Source organism: Artibeus jamaicensis, unplaced genomic scaffold (assembly GCF_021234435.1).
Source record: "Artibeus jamaicensis isolate MK-2021 breed Jamaican fruit bat unplaced genomic scaffold, CSHL_Jam_final contig_729, whole genome shotgun sequence".
Classification (NCBI taxonomy): domain Eukaryota; kingdom Metazoa; phylum Chordata; class Mammalia; order Chiroptera; family Phyllostomidae; genus Artibeus; species Artibeus jamaicensis.
In genome coordinates this window covers 228984-245146 of record NW_026521939.1, presented here as the reverse complement: position 1 = coordinate 245146, position 16163 = coordinate 228984, and the positions used below count along the sequence as shown (strand labels likewise).

The 16163-nt window shown below is 39.4% G+C and overlaps 1 long non-coding RNA gene across 1 annotated transcript in view; it reads left to right on the top strand.

Annotated features, from left to right (window-relative positions):
- The window catches only part of LOC128628420 (uncharacterized), a 40159-nt gene extending 24553 nt beyond the window's left edge, over positions 1 to 15606 (top strand). Inside the window, exon 3 of the long non-coding RNA XR_008392804.1 lies at positions 13651 to 15606. This is a non-coding gene — a long non-coding RNA (uncharacterized LOC128628420). The remainder of the gene's footprint in view (positions 1 to 13650) is intronic.
- Positions 15607 to 16163: the final 557 nt, after the last annotated feature.

The following is a 16163-nucleotide window of genomic DNA, read 5'->3' as shown; positions in this document are numbered from 1 at the left end:
AAACTAAAGAAATTCATCATCACCAATCATTATTATATAAAATGTTAAAGAGATTTATTTAAGAAAAAGATGAAAACAATGAACAATAAAGTGACAATAAATACATATCTATCCACAATTCAACCTATAAAACAAAAAAAACAGAGACAGAATCATTGGATATGGAAAGCATTTTGGTGGTTGCCAGATGGGAGAGGGTATGGAGAAATGGGGGATTAAGAAGTATGAATAGGTAGTTACAGAATAGCCTGGGGATGTAAGGTACAGTACAGGAAATGGAGTGGCCAAAAAACCTATAGCATGACCCGTGGACATAAACAATGGTGGGGGGATTGCCTGAGGGACTGGCTGGTGTTGGGTGGACGGGAGCTTAGGGATAAATATTGGGACAACTGTAATATCATAATCAATAAAGTGTAATTTTAAAAAAGAAGCATGAATATGGACTAAGTCCATATTCAAGGGAAGGGGAACTGGATTCCACCTCCTTATGACAGAAGTATTGAATTTGTAGACATGTTGTAAACCACCACATGCTGATTCTTGAGTGGAGAATAAGTCATAGGAGCAACAGTGGAAGAAAGGAGGCCAGCAAGGAGTCAGTGCATCATATGACAGTGGAGTAGAAATGAAATACATGAAGAATGCTAGAACACATTTTGAAGGTAGAAATATCAGGACTTCTTAGTGGATTGTGTTTAGGGCATGAGGATAAGGGTGACTCTGAGGCCATTGGCTTGAGCAACAGGGTGAATATTGGTGCCATTTACTCTGATGAAGATGACTGAGGGAGGAACAGGTGACTGGGAGGTGGCAGATAAACATTTAGAGTTTCCTATAAGACATTTGAATTTTGAGATGCATATTAGATATACAAGCGGAAATATCAAGGAATGAGTTAACATTTAATTTGAGTTCAAGAGATAAGTGTGGGTTAAAGATGTGACTATGTGAGTCATTAGCACATACATAGAATTCAAAGTCAAACGATAGAAGAGATCGTCTAGCTAGAGGATGTAGACATAGGAGAAGACTAATCCTGGAGATACTACAACACTTAGCACCATATCTGTAAGAAAATATAACCCAAAATTAGAAGAAATTTTTTCTATCAGTGCTTGTGCTATAGATAAGTCAGGAAACAAGAGTTCAGGACGAGAAAATGACACCATAGAATAAAATGAAAAGGGAGAATAAAAAATAAAGAAGCAAAGAGAGTACCAAAACCATACCATTAAACTCTAATCAATCAGAAACTAGGAAGAAAATTAACATGATCTAATAAAATTACAGAGGAAATGAGTAAAAGGAAGGAAATAATAAAGATCAAAGCAGAAATCAATGAAAGAGTCTAAAAAATACAAAAGATTAATGAATCCAAGAGCTGGTTCTTTGAAAAGATAAACAAAACTAACCAAATTCATCAAGAAAAAGAAAGAGTGTGGACCCAAATAAATAAAATCAGAAGTGAAAGAGGAGATACAACAACTGACACCAAAGAAATTCAAAAGATTTTAAGAAAATATTACAATTATATGCCAACAAATTGGACAACATGGACAAAATGGATAAATTCACAGAAACATACAATCTTCCAAAACTAAATCCCTAAGAATCAGGGAATCTGAATAGACAGATTACACCTAGTAAAATTGAAGCAGTAGTTAAAAATCTCCCAACAAACAAAAGTCCTGGGCCAGATAGTTTCACAGATGAATTTTGGCAAACATTCTAAGAAGAACTAACACTGCTCCTTCTCAAACTATTTCATAAAATTCAGGAGGAGGGAAGGCTCCCAAGCTCATTTTATGAGGTCAACTTTATCTTAATTCCAAGATCAGATAAAGACACTACAAAAAAAGAAAATTATAGGTTAACATCCCTGATGAACATAGATACTAAAATCTGCAACAAAATATTAGCAAACTGGACAACAGTAACGCATCAAAAATATCATACACCATAACCTACTGGGATTTATTCTGGGAATGCAAGTTTGGTACAATATTTACAAATCAATAAATGTGATATACCACATAAACAAAATGAAGGAAAAAACCCACATGATCATATCAATAGATGCAGAAAAAGCTTTTGATAAAACCCAACACCCATTTATAATAAAAAAAAAAACCTCTAAGCAAAGTGGAATTATCCAGAGGGAACACACCTAAAGCATAATAAAGGCTAAATATGACAAACTCATTGCCAGCATATACTGTGTAAGGCTTCTCCCCAGATGGTGTTCAGTTGGTTATTCAAGATGATTTCTCTTCAATTTTCCAAAATACATTAAAGACTTAAATGTTAGACTTGAAACCATAAACATCCTAGAAGAAAACATAGGCAGTAAAATTTCAGACGTTGCTTGTAGCAATATTTTTTTCTGATATATTTCCTCAGGCAAGGGAAACAAAAGAAAAAATAAACAAATGGGACTACGTCATATTAAAAAGTTTCTGGCAAAGCAAAGGATACCATCGACAAAATTAAAAAAACCCTACGAATGGAAGAACAGATTTGCTGATACATCTGATAAGGGGTTAATATCCAAAATTTATAAAAACCTATAAAACTCAACACAAAAGAAAAGAAACAATCCAATTAAAAAATGGGCAAAGGATCTCAATAGACACTTTTCCAAAGAAGACATACACATGGCCAATAGACATATGAAAAGATGCTCAGTGTCACTAATCATCAGAGAAATGCAAATTAAAACCACAATGAGATACCATCTCACATCTGTCAGAATGGCTATCATTGATAAATTAACAAACAAGTTCTGGCGAGGATGTGGAGAAAGGGGAACCTTTTCCACTGTTGGTGGGAATGCAGATTGGTGCAGCCACTGTGGAAAGCAGTATGCCATTACCTCAAAATACTAAAAATGGAACTGACTTATGACCTAGTGATTCCACTTCTGGGAATTTATCCAAAGAAACCCCAAATACTAACTTGAAAGAATATAAGCACCTCTATGTTCATCACAGCATTATTTACAATAGCCAAGATTTGGAAGCAGCCCAAGTGTCTACAGTAGTTGAGTAGATAAAAACAACTATGGTACATTTACACAATGGGATACTACTCAGCCATAAGGGAAAAAGAAAAAGAAAATTTTACTCTTTGGGACAGCATGTATGACCTGAGAACATCACGCTAAGTGAAATAAGCCAGTTAGAGAAAGATAAATACAATATGATATCATTCTTATGTGGAATCTAATGAACAAACTAAATTAGTAGGCAAAATAGAGACAGACTCATAGGTAGAGAGCAGGCTGACAGCTCTGTGGGACCCTTGGAGGGTGGAGGGATGGAGCAAAAAAAGGAAAAGGACTCAGACAAAAACAACAATGTGCTGATTGCAGGGGAGGAGGCAGAAGGAGAGGAAAGAGGGTATATAGGGATAAAATATAAAAAAAGAACTGACATGATCAAACATAAAAATTATTAATAGAGGAAATGTTTGGGATAATCATAGTAAATTCAGAGGATAAAATAAATAGATTAAGGTACCTGAAAAAATTAATTATGGAAATTAGAAAGAGATGATTGAACTCTAGCTTGTCAACTGATGACACTGGGGCAGAGAACCTAAAGAATGAAACAGGAAAAGTACACAGAGATATAGAAGAATGTAATCAGCAGTCAAAGGGCACATTGTATACCTGAAAACATTAATAATAGAATGACTGGCCCAGAGCCAATCCTGGATGAGCTATTGAACTTCAAGTATGAAGAAAGCATTCCGTGAGCCTTTGGGCAGGAAAACATGACCTACACATAAAAAGAACCTTCAGCTAGCCTCAGAACTTCCCATAGCCACAGCCTACACCAAATGCTACTAAAGTCATAGCTCAAAGGAAGAACTGGAAAAATGAAAGTGAATGAAGAATATTTTGTCCAGAAAGATATCATCCAAGTATAAAAGCATTAAGCAAAAACTCAAACTTGCACCATTTTAAGATAAAGCACATATGAGCTAAAATGCAAACTGCAGATTACAAAGAATCATAGTATTTTCTATTATCTTTTATAACTTCAATGAATCTTGAAAAAACAAATATTACTGTGCATAAGCACTTGTCTGAAGTTCAGAAAATCTTTCATCTTATTTTATTTTGTGTTATAGCAAGCAAATTTAAAGTTAATGTGTTTTTAAACTAAAATACATATAAAATATGTAGTTATTATTTTTATTTTTAACATTTTTTCATTGTTGTTCAATTACAGTTGTCTCTATTTTCTCCCAACCTCCCTCCCTTGCTTCCACCCTCCCCCTTGGTTTTGTCCATGTGTCCTTTATAGTTGTTCCTGAAAACCCTTCTCCCCTCTGTCTCCTCTCTCCTCCCCTCTGGCTATTGTTAGATTGTTCTTATTTTCAGTGACTCTAGTTATATTTCTTGTGCTTTTTTTCTTTTGTTGATTATATTCAAGTTAAAGGTGAGGTGATATAGTATTTGTCCCTCACTGCCTGGCTTATTTCACTTAGCATAATGCTCTCCAGTTCCATCCATGCTGTTGCAAAGGGTATAAGCTCCTTCTTTCTTTCTGCTGCACAGAATTCCATTGTATAAATGTACCATAGTTTTTTGATCCACTCATTTGCTGATGAGCACTAGTTTTTGGTGGAGTCTATAGGATTTTCTATGTAAAATAAGTAAAGTTATTTTTAATCCATTTGTCTGTCTACAGTTAAACAGAAAAAGGTATGAAATGGTTATCACCTAATGCTAACAACAATTATTTCTTGCTGGTAAGAAATTTCATGATTTGCTACTTTCTTCTTTGTACTTTTATATCTGACTTAATTTTATATAATTACAAGTTATTTTTAGAAAAATAATAGTCATTGTAACATTAAAAAATTAAGTAATCATTAAGACTGAGTTACAGGAAATGTTATTCAAAATCTCTTATGTATTAAACATTCTGCACCTATTAGTTTATCTAATCAACATATAACTCATCAAAGTAGGAATTACAGTCTTCATTTTCCAGAAAAGGAAACAGGCCCATGAGTATTTGTTAACTTTTTAGAATCATGCAGCTAGTAAGATCAGGGTCAGAACTTTGCCTGACGCCAATGCTAATGTCTCTCCTACCGGCCTGCCTCCTGCTAGTTTTATCAAGTTCAACACATCCACCCTCACTGGGTGCCCATGAGTGTTCACACACACATCTTTCTGCAATACTCCACCTGTTTAGGCCAGGAACTTGTGATAACAAGCGAAATGCAATACTTGCTTCCTGACCAAAGCTGTTACTCACTATCTCTGTAATTTGGGAAACAGTTGCTGACTATGACCTGATAAGAGTCATACTTATATCTTAAGAGAAGTAATAATTCTGGAGCCTCCTGAACTATGTGGAAAAGTTTGATGTTCAGATATATCTAGCCCTTTGAGATGCTGTGTTGGAAGGTGATTGAAGTGCAAAGTGCTATTGACTCGTGGTCATCTCCTATACTTTCATTAATAATGATACTTTGTACTGTTTTAGCATTTGTGGTTTCTTTTTTTTTTTCTTCAATGTCTAAAAGTTTACTGCTTATATATTTTGGCTAGGAGTTACATGGTTTTGAATTTTACATTTAAGTCTTTAATTCATTTTGAGTTTTTTTTGTATACAGTGTAAGAAGGTGATCTAATTTCATTTCTTTGCATATATCTGTCCAGTTTTTCAACACAATTTATTGAACAAACTATCATTACCCCATCACATATTTTTGCTTACTTTGTTATAGAATAATTGATCACATAAGCATGGGTTTATTTCTGGGCTTTCTATTCTTTTGCATTGATCTATATGTCTGTTTTTATGACAGTACCATACTATTTTGATTACTACAGCTTTGTAGTAGTTTCACAGAAAATACCATGATATCTTCAACTTTCTTCTTCTTTCTCCACATTGCTGCAGCTTTTGAGAGGCTTTGTGGTTCCATATAAATATTAGGTTTGTTCTAGCTCTGTGAAAAAACGCTATTGGTATTTTGATGGAGAATTTGCTGACTCTATACATTTCTTTCAGTAATATGGATATTCTTATCATATTAACTGTTTCTATTCATGTGCATGACATATTTTTTCATTTAGTTGTAATTTCTTCAATTTGTTTCTCCAGTGCCTTATAATTTTCTGAGTACAGGTCTTTCACCACTTTGCTTAAATTTATTCTTAGGTGTTTTTTTTTTAAGGGTGGTTTCAAAAGCCTAAGGAAGGGTATCAATTTCTAGGCATTCAGATATCTCTTTCACAATTAGTGTTAATATATATCATTAAGAATCTACTTTTTTAGTTATATAGTGTGTGTATATATGCAAAAGTAGGTTTCCAGTTGTGAGTACATGAAACAGTTTATTCTTGCATTATTATTTATTATTTTATTTATTTGTATTACAACTGTAAACCTACTTTTGTCCTACTTTTGCCACACACACACACACACACATACACACTATATGACTCAAAAAGTAAATTCTTAATCATAGATGAAAAGTAAATGCAATAAAGGTGTCACCCATGTTTCCAAGGCCATGCTAATGCTGGCCAGAAGGTGAAAATTGAACCCAGAATCATAGTCCTAAGACCATGTCTTTGGCTTTGCTCCTACCCCACTCGCACTTGAGGATCTCCATCTACTAAAAGTCCCCAAACAGCTCAGGGTGTGTGTCACATGTGTTCTTAGCTATCCCACTGGATCTTCCTCTGATGTGGCATATCTGCTGGCATTGTTGGGGCCTAGTGTAGGAATGACTGCCAGGGCCATGGCCCACCTGGAGCCCTGTTGTTGCCTTAGGACCACACAAAGCTAATCCTACTTCCACTTGTCCCTTTACACCTTTGTTTCCACAGGACAGTCAGAGTGGTGTATGTGAATCAGAGCATCTAATTCCCTGTCTCCAAGCCCTACAGTGGCACCCCACCACACATCCTGAGTGGCTCACCACGGCCTCCAAAACCCTGCATGGTCCAGCCTGGTCTGCCCCTCCAGAATCTCTAACAACTGTGGCTGGAGGATGAAGACAGGAACAGATCAAGCAGACCTCTCAGAATCACTTTTCCCTTGACCCTGGCTCATTAGTTATGAGCCAGGCATGTGCACCTTGGTGCTCTTTCCTCCAATGAGTCCCCTATTAATAGACTCTGAAGGCCCTACATCAGTCCCTCAGCTTTGCCAACAGGTGAGTGCTGGGGGGGCATTAATATCCTTGACATCTTCAACATTCCCTACTAAAGTCACATTAAGTAAAGTCTCTCCAGCCTAAGTAAAAAGAGTGTGTTGGCTATGCAAACACAGATTTAAGACAAATCGGATAGTTGCAAACCCTTTCACACTCTACTACCTCAACCCAATGTCTGCCTCTAAGTCCTCTGAGGTAGAGACTCTAAGGCTGTTACTAGTGAAACTGCTATGGAAAAAAAGTGAAAAAAGTACTACAGGGTCTTGGACAGAAGACTCCAACTTCAACTGGAAAAGTAAGAGAAGGTAGTATAGATGAGGTAGTTTTTATTGATTGATGAGAGAGAGAGAGAGAGAGAGAGAGAGAGAGAGAGAGAGAGAGGAAGGATCCTGGCTAGGGCAGGTAAGGTAGTTTTTAAGCCAAGTTTTAATGTCAAATAGTTATCATCAGGATTTTGTATGACAACCTAAACAGTTCTTTTGTCCAATTAATTAGTGATATCCAATATCCATAGTAGGCAAGTGCTCCTAAGGAGGTTCCAAAAATAACTATTGAGATGTGGGAAAAATAACACTAGAACTTACATTTATATGTACCTTATCCATTTTCATTTATCTATCTGTACGTATTTTATTATATTTATAATTTTTAAGTAGAGAAACTACATATATTGTGACTGTATGCTCAGAAACATTTTACTTATTTATTTTTTAAATTTATTCTTAGACAGAGGGGAAGGGGAAGAGAAAGAGAGGGAGAGAAATGTCAGTGTGTGGTTGCCTCTTATGCACCCCTCACCGAGGACCTGGCCCACAACCCAGGCCTGTGCCCTGACTGGGAATCGAACCAGCAGCACTTTGATTCAAAGGCCCATGCTCAATCCACAGAGCTACATCAGCCAGGGCCTCAAAAATATTTTAACAATGGAATATAAAGACAAAGTTTGGACACCACTATTATAAACAATGGGAACCCATTTGAAGAATTAAGCTGGGGAACAGATCAGATTTTAGTAAAATCACTCTAACGTGATCACTAGTAACACTGGTTTTCACTAGTTTTGGCATTTTACTGTAGGCTAGGAGCTATCTGAACCCTCCGAGCAAGGCCTGAACTGAAGCTGTAGGAGTGGGAATGGAGCAGGGAAGCGGGTAAAAACAAAGGGAAGGGAGGATGAGAAAGGCAATGGACTTGGCCTGGCGATCAGACCATGGGACAGCAGGGGGAACAAAAGTTTCAGATGACTCTCAGGTTTCTATAAGTGCATGGGACTGAGTGGAACCAGCATCCGGAATAAGGAAGCACATAGGAAGCAAGAGCTGGAGACTGGAAAAGCTGCCGGTGTGATAGGAGCCTGGCAGCAGGAGCACATCAGAAGCAGGAAGGAAAACTTCCTCTTGCAACATCTCCCCATGTCCCCAGTACCCTCTGCTTACAAAGCTGAACATCATACTGGCTGGTGAAGAATACATATTTAAAGGAACCATTTTTAGTTTTGCAGACCAGGCAATAAAGAATTGTAACTGAACACAGGTCTGGCTGTCCACTGCTTTGAGAACCAATACTCGAGAAGCAGGTGCTGATGTAAAAGGAAAGTGGTTTTATTCAGGTGCTGGCAACCTGGAAGATGGGAGACTATTATCGCAAATTTCATCTTAGCATCTCAGTCATCCTGTAGTTTATATAGGGGAACCATGGGAAGAAGGGAATGTCTAGCAATGTGCAGTTTTTTAGTTCTCTTCTTGAGTGGTTTCAATGTTATCTCCTGTGTGCATCATCATACAGTTTCGTTGCCCCATCTGCAGTTTTACTGCTGATATCTGGGAATAGAATATGCAGGAAGTGCTTCTCCTGGTTCTTTTTTTCATATAATACCAAAGGATTTTATTTTATTTTAATTTTATTATTTTACTGTTGTTCTATTACAGTTGTACCAATTTCCCCTGGCCCTGCTGCTCCCCCCTGCCCCGCCCACCCACTGCTCCCACAGTCCATCTCCACCTGTTACAGAACAGCGGGAGGGGTTGAATGATATAAAAGACCCTCCCTTTTACTCTGGGGGTCCCCCCATACTAGGTTCGCTTTGCCCACCTCCAGAGGAAAGACATCGCTCAGTTCCAGAGATTGGTGAGAAGAAGAGGAATTATTATTTATTTAATAGTTATACAGACTAAAGTGTTTTAGAATACCCACAAACATACACAGTCCTTCCTTCTCCCTCTGCCCAGTCTGGGGTACCGTATCTCAGAAAAGAAGTAGAAGTCTGTGATTCAGGCTCCCGGCATTATCGATGTGGCAAAAGGGAGCACTTCCAAAACCATATGTCCTAACTCTTGCCCAAGCCACATGGTCCCCCAAAAGACACCAAAGTCATGTAGTGCCTTTTCTAAGATGCCAAAGCCTAGTAGTCCCCCAAAGGACACCAAATGACTGCCATGCCTGGGTTTAAATTTCAGCACCAATCTTCCTCTGCAGCCCCATTTCTGGCTCCTCCCACAACTGGCCACAGCTGCCAGCGTCCTAGGCAGGTGTGGCCCTGTGGCGTGGAACCAATCATCTCCAAGCTTTTATGGACCCCATTACAAATCCCTATTTGGGGGCCCCCTCTTGGCTGCACTTTGTTACACACCCTGTTGTCCATGTCCATGGGTCATTCACACATGTTCCTTGACTAGGCCATTGCCCTTCTCTCCACCATTATCCTCCTAACCCCCACCCCTGGTCACTCAGTCTCCCTTGTTTCCATGCCTCTCATTCTATTTTGCTCATTCGTTTGTTTTGTTCATTAGATTCCTATTATAGGTGAAATCATATGGTATTTGTCTTTCATCTCTTGGTTTATTTCACTTAGCATAATGCTCTCCAGTTTCATCCATGCTGTCATGAAGGGTAGGAGCTTCTTCTTTCTTTTTGCTGCATAGTATTCCATTGTGTAAACGCACCACAGTTTTTTGGTCCACTAATTTACTGACGGGCGCTTAGGCTCTTTCCAGCACTTGGCTATTGAAAATAATGCTGCTGTGGTTCTTTTATTTAAAATAAATTTTTTGATTATGCCGTTACAGTTGTTCTATTCCCCCTCTTCATTCCCCTCCACCCTGCACCCCCTCCCCCACCATTCCCCCCCCCTTTAGTTTATGACCACGTGTCTCAAGTTCTTTAGATTCTGTATTTCCCCTACTATTCTTGCCCTCCCCCCTAACTATTTTCTACCTACCATCTATGCTACTTATTTTCTGTACCTTCTCCCCCCTTCTCCTTCTCCCACTCCCCTGTTGCTAACCCTCCATGTGATCTTCATTTCTATGGTTCTGCTCCTGATCTAGCTGTCCTTTTAGCTTGCTTTTGTTTTAGGTGTGGTTGTTAATAACTGTGAGTTTGCTATCCTTTCACTGTTCGTGTTTTTATCTTCTTTTTCTTAGATAAGTTCTTTTAACATTTCATATAATAAGGGCTTGGTGATGATGAACTCCTTGAATTTGATCTTATCTGAGAAGCACTTTATCTGCCCTTCCATTCTAAATGAAAGCTTTGCTGGATAGAGCAATCTTGGTTGTAGGTCTTTGGATTTCATGACTTGGAATACCTCTTTCCAGCCCCTTCTTGCCTGTAAGGTCTCTTTTGAGAAATCTGCTGACAGTCTGATGGGAACTCCTTTGTAGGTGACTGTCCCCTTATCTCTTGCTGCTTCTAGGATTCTCTCTCTCATTTTAATCTTGGCTAATGTAATTATGATGTGCTTTGGAGTGTTTCTTCTTGGATCCAACTTCTTGGGGACTGTCTGAGCTTCCTGGATTTCCTGGAAGTCTATTGCCTTTGCCAGATTGGGGAAATTCTCCTTTATTATTTGTTCAAATAAGTCTTCCACTGGTGGCTGTTCCTTTCCCCATTCTGGTACTCCTATAATTCGGATGTTGGAGCATTTACAGATGTCCTGGAGGTTCCCCAGTCTCTCCTCTTTTTTTTTTGAATTCTTCTTTCTTCATATTTTCCTGTTTGGTCATTTTTACCCTCCTTCTGGTCCACTCCATTGATTTGAGTCCCAGTTCCTTTCCATTACTATTGGTTTCCTGTGCATTTCCATTCATTTCAATTAGTTTAGCCTTCATATGTTCCTCTAATTTGTGACTAAAATCAACCAGTGCTGTGAGCATCCTGATCACCAGTGTTTTGAACTGTGCATCTGAAAGTTTGGCTATTTCTTCGTCACTTAGATTTATGGGCTCTGGGGTTTTGAGATCTTCTTGAGCCATTTTTGGTCTGTTTGCGCCCATTAAGTATGAGGAGCAGAACCTTAGAATCGGGGTGGGGCCTCCAGGGCGGGGTCACTGGGTTGTGACACTGTATGTGGGGGCGGGGTCAGAGCCGGGAAATGGCAGCCGTCCTGTTGCTGGGACCCTCTCGGTCCCTTCTCACTGCCTACTCCCTTGCTGGTCTATCTGCGCAGGAATGCACCAGCACAGTCAACCCGCTGCCCTTCACCCTCGCCGGATCTGCCAGTCGCTCACTGGGTGGGCCCTTTGCAACCCCACGCCTGGTATCCGCACACCTGAGTCCATCTGACTGAGTTTTCCTGTGCAACCCCACTCTGCCAGCTGCTGGTTTCGCCCCTCTTACCGGTCAGGCTGAAGAATTCGTTGTTATTGGACTTCCGAAAAGTTCAATTTTCTGTATTCTGGCTGTGTTTTCTGTTGCTGATATTTTGTTGTCTCTCAACTTGGTTGTGTGAGAAAGCACGGAGTCTCCACCTATGCCTCCATCTTCGCGGAAGTGCACTCTTTTCTTTATAATGCTTGAAGCTCTTTATTGTTTTGAAGCTCTTTATACGTTGTTTCTTCCATGCTGGAAAAATTGTAACTGCTCAACAGATGCTTTTAAAAAAATCTCTGCTTCTCGCCCAGCGGCGGGAAACAGCACAGGGGGCTGCCATTTCCCTGCTCTGACCCCACCCCTACATACAGCAACACAAACCAGCGACCTGGGAGGCCCCGCCCTGGTGAACACCTAAGGCTCCACTTCTCATACTTAATGGGCATAAACAAACCAAAAATGGCTCAAGAGGATCTCAAAACCCCAGAGCCCATAAATCTAAGTGACGAAGAAATAGCCAAACTTTCAGATGCACAGTTCAAAACACTGGTGATCAGGATGCTCACAGCACTGGTTGATTTTAGTCACAAATTAGAGGAACATATGAAGGCTAAACTAATTGAAATGAATGGAAATGCACAGGAAACCAATAGTGATGGAAAGGAACTGGGACTCAAATCAAAGGAGTGGACCAGAAGGAAGAAAAAAAATGACCAAACAGGAAAATATGAAGAAAGAAGAATTCAAAAAAAAAAGAGGAGAGACTGGGGAACCTCCAGGACATCTGTAAATGCTCCAACATCCGAATTATAGGAGTACCAGAATGGGGAAAGGAACAGCCACCAGTGGAAGACTTATTTGAACAAATAATAAAGGAGAATTTCCCCAATCTGGCAAAGGCAATAGACTTCCAGGAAATCCAGGAAGCTCAGACAGTCCCCAAGAAGTTGGATCCAAGAAGAAACACTCCAAAGCACATCATAATTACATTAGCCAAGATTAAAATGAGAGAGAGAATCCTAGAAGCAGCAAGAGATAAGGGGACAGTCACCTACAAAGGAGTTCCCATCAGACTGTCAGCAGATTTCTCAAAAGAGACCTTACAGGCAAGAAGGGGCTGGAAAGAGGTACTCCAAGTCATGAAATCCAAAGACCTACAACCAAGATTGCTCTATCCAGCAAAGCTTTCATTTAGAATGGAAGGGCAGATAAAGTGCTTCTCAGATAAGATCAAATTCAAGGAGTTCATCATCACCAAGCCCTTATTATATGAAATGTTAAAAGAACTTATCTAAGAAAAAGAAGATAAAAACACGAACAGTGAAAGGATAGCAAACTCACAGTTATTAACAACCACACCTAAAACAAAAGCAAGCTAAAAGGACAGCTAGATCAGGAGCAGAACCATAGAAATGAAGATCACATGGAGGGTTAGCAACAGGGGAGTGGGAGAAGGAGAAGGGGGGAGAAGGTACAGAAAATAAGTAGCATAGATGGTAGGTAGAAAATAGTTAGGGGGGAGGGCAAGAATAGTATGGGATATATAGAATCCAAAGAACTTGAGACACGTGGTCATAAACTAAAGGGGGGGGGATATGGTAGGGGTGGGGGGGTGCAGGGTGGAGGGGAATGAAGGGGGGAAATAGAACAACTTTAATGGCATAATCAATAAAGTAAAAATAAGAATAAATTAAAAAAACAAAAGAAAAGAGTGGTTAAACCTAAATTAAATTCCTCCTAATATGGGCTTGTGTCTTTGTTATCCATGAAAATAGACTCTCAGACAAATCTCCAGTCCCCTCAAAAAGAGAGGTGTAATGGTCCAATGTTTGTTTGTTCTTTTTAAATATTTCATTTATTTTTTTGTAGAGAGGAGAAGTGAAGGAGAAAGAGAGGGGAAGACATTAATGTGCAAGAGAAACATCAATTGGTTGCCTCTCACACTTGCTCCAATCGCAGACCAGGCCTGCAAACCCGGCATGTGCCCTGACTGGAAATTGAGCTGGCGACCTCTCACTTTTCTGGACCATGTTCAACCAACTGAGCCACACCGGTCAGGGCTGGTCCAACGTTGAAGCCAGGAAGCCTGTTGACTGATTTTGGTGATGCTTGTTTCCACCTGAGTTGAGGTGGCAATGTGAGTACAACAAGAGAAGTGCATGGTCATACAAACTCTTCCTTGTTCTGCCAGTATGTAGCCTAAGGCAATTCGATTATCTAAGACAGCCTTAGTGGAGAGTCCAGAGATTTCTGAATATTAGCAAGTGAGCTGACAGTTTTATTTGGCTATGGTGGTTAAAGTCTTGGAGAGATTCTGAAGTACATTCTGTTGTTCAGTTCTCCCCTACCAGGGTAATAGAGTACATGTAAAGAAATACTTGTCATTATGTGTGATTTCTCTGGGGAGATCTCAGGCCATTCAGGTGAGTATTGATTGCTCACCTGGAGTCCCAGCTGCCCAAACAGTTTTTCTTACTTGCTTGTACATCTCAGGAGGGAACAGTTCTCTTCTGAGTCCCCTTGAACAGATTAAAAGCATCTGGAGTTGGAGTGCATATTCTCCAGTGGGACCTGCAGGTAAAGCTGCTGCCTTTCAGGAGAAAAGGTTATTTGAGCAGGCAATTTAGAAAGCAAGTCCAGTCCCAGCAGATGAATGCAACATTCAGGCAAACAAAGGAGGCTGTGTGATAACTTAAGATCTCTGAGTCGACATTCCAAAAGCTGGAGGGAGGCTTGTTGTTGCATTTCTCTCATTACTCCGACTGAGACTCTCATGGGGTTTTTATTATTATGTAGTGAATTTGGGCTTTAATACAGTGTACATTGCTCACATATCTATTAAAAATTGATCAATTTGTTCCCCACTGTCAATTGTATCTGAGGCTCCTGGGGGGAAATAATGACAAGTCAGGAGGTGTTAGAGGAGTCCCTGGGTCCCCTCATTCATCACCTGAGTCACCATTCCATTTCACCAAAAGGTTACAAAATTGCAATAATTTTGTTCTGTCCCATAATCAATTTTGTTCATGTTGATTATTTGCCAGTATTTCTTTTTTTTAAAAAAGATTTTTTATTAATTTATCTTTAGAGAAGAAGGGAAGGAGAGAGGGAGAGAAATACCAGTGTATGGTTGCCTCTTGTGTGTCCCTTGCTGGGAACTGGCCTGCAACCCAGGCATGTGCCCTGACTGGGAATCGAACCGCGATCCCTTAGTTTGCAGGCCCGTGCTCAATCCACTGAGCTACACCAGCCAGGGCTATTTGCCAGTATTTCTATAAATCCAGTTATTCCATAGAATTCTAGTAATCTTCATCCAGTTCAAAACTATGATCTGAAAATTTACTCTCAGAAATATGTAATTTAGAATAAGTTACAGTCCCTTCCATGGATCTTTCTGAAGATGTAACATATTTGTAAATGCATCAGGGTAAAACAATGACTTACTAAATGACAATAAAAAAAGTTAATAGCAGTGCTATATACATTAGACAACTGCTGGAAACAGCCTAAGTGCCCTTCAGTAAATGAGTGGACCAAAAATCTGTGGTACATTTACACAGTGGAATACTATGCAGCAGAAAGAAGGAAGGGACTCCCTATCTTTTGCGACAACATGGATGGAACTGGACAGTATTATGCCAAGTGAAATAAGCCAGTCAGAGAGAGAAAAATACCATATGATCTCACCTATAAGAGGAATCTAATGAACAAAATAAACTAATGAATATAATAGAACCAGAGGCATGGAAACATGGAACAGACTGAAAGTGACTGGAGGGGTGATAATGGTGGAAAGAAAAGGATGGAGCTAGAGAAAGAACATGTATGAATGACCCACAGACATGGACAACACTGTGGGAATTGGTTGTGGGAGCAGGGGATGAGAGGGGCAGGGGAGAGCAACGGGGGAAAACTTGGGACAACTGTAATAGAATAACAATAAAAATGTGATTAAAATGATTAATTAAAAGCCAATTAATGTAAACACTTAGAATTACCAATAAATATTTTGTATTAAGCCCAAAAGTCCCTTAAAATGACCTAATTATATATCTGATTATAATGCAGTTGACAAAGGAATTTGATTTCATGTAACAACATTTTTTTAAGATTTTGTTTATTTATTTTTAGAGAGAGTGGAAGGGAGAGAGAAAGAGAAGGAGAGAAACATTGAAGTGTGAGAGAAACATCTGTTGGCTACCTCTTGCAGGCCCACAACTGTGGACGTGGCCCATGACCCAGGCCTGTACCCTGACTGGGAATCAAACTGGTGACCTTTTGGTTCACAAGCTGGTACTCAATCCAATGAGCCATACCAGCCAGGGCTGTAACAACAGTTTTTAAAAAGATTGATTGATTGATTGATTGATTGATTTTTAGAG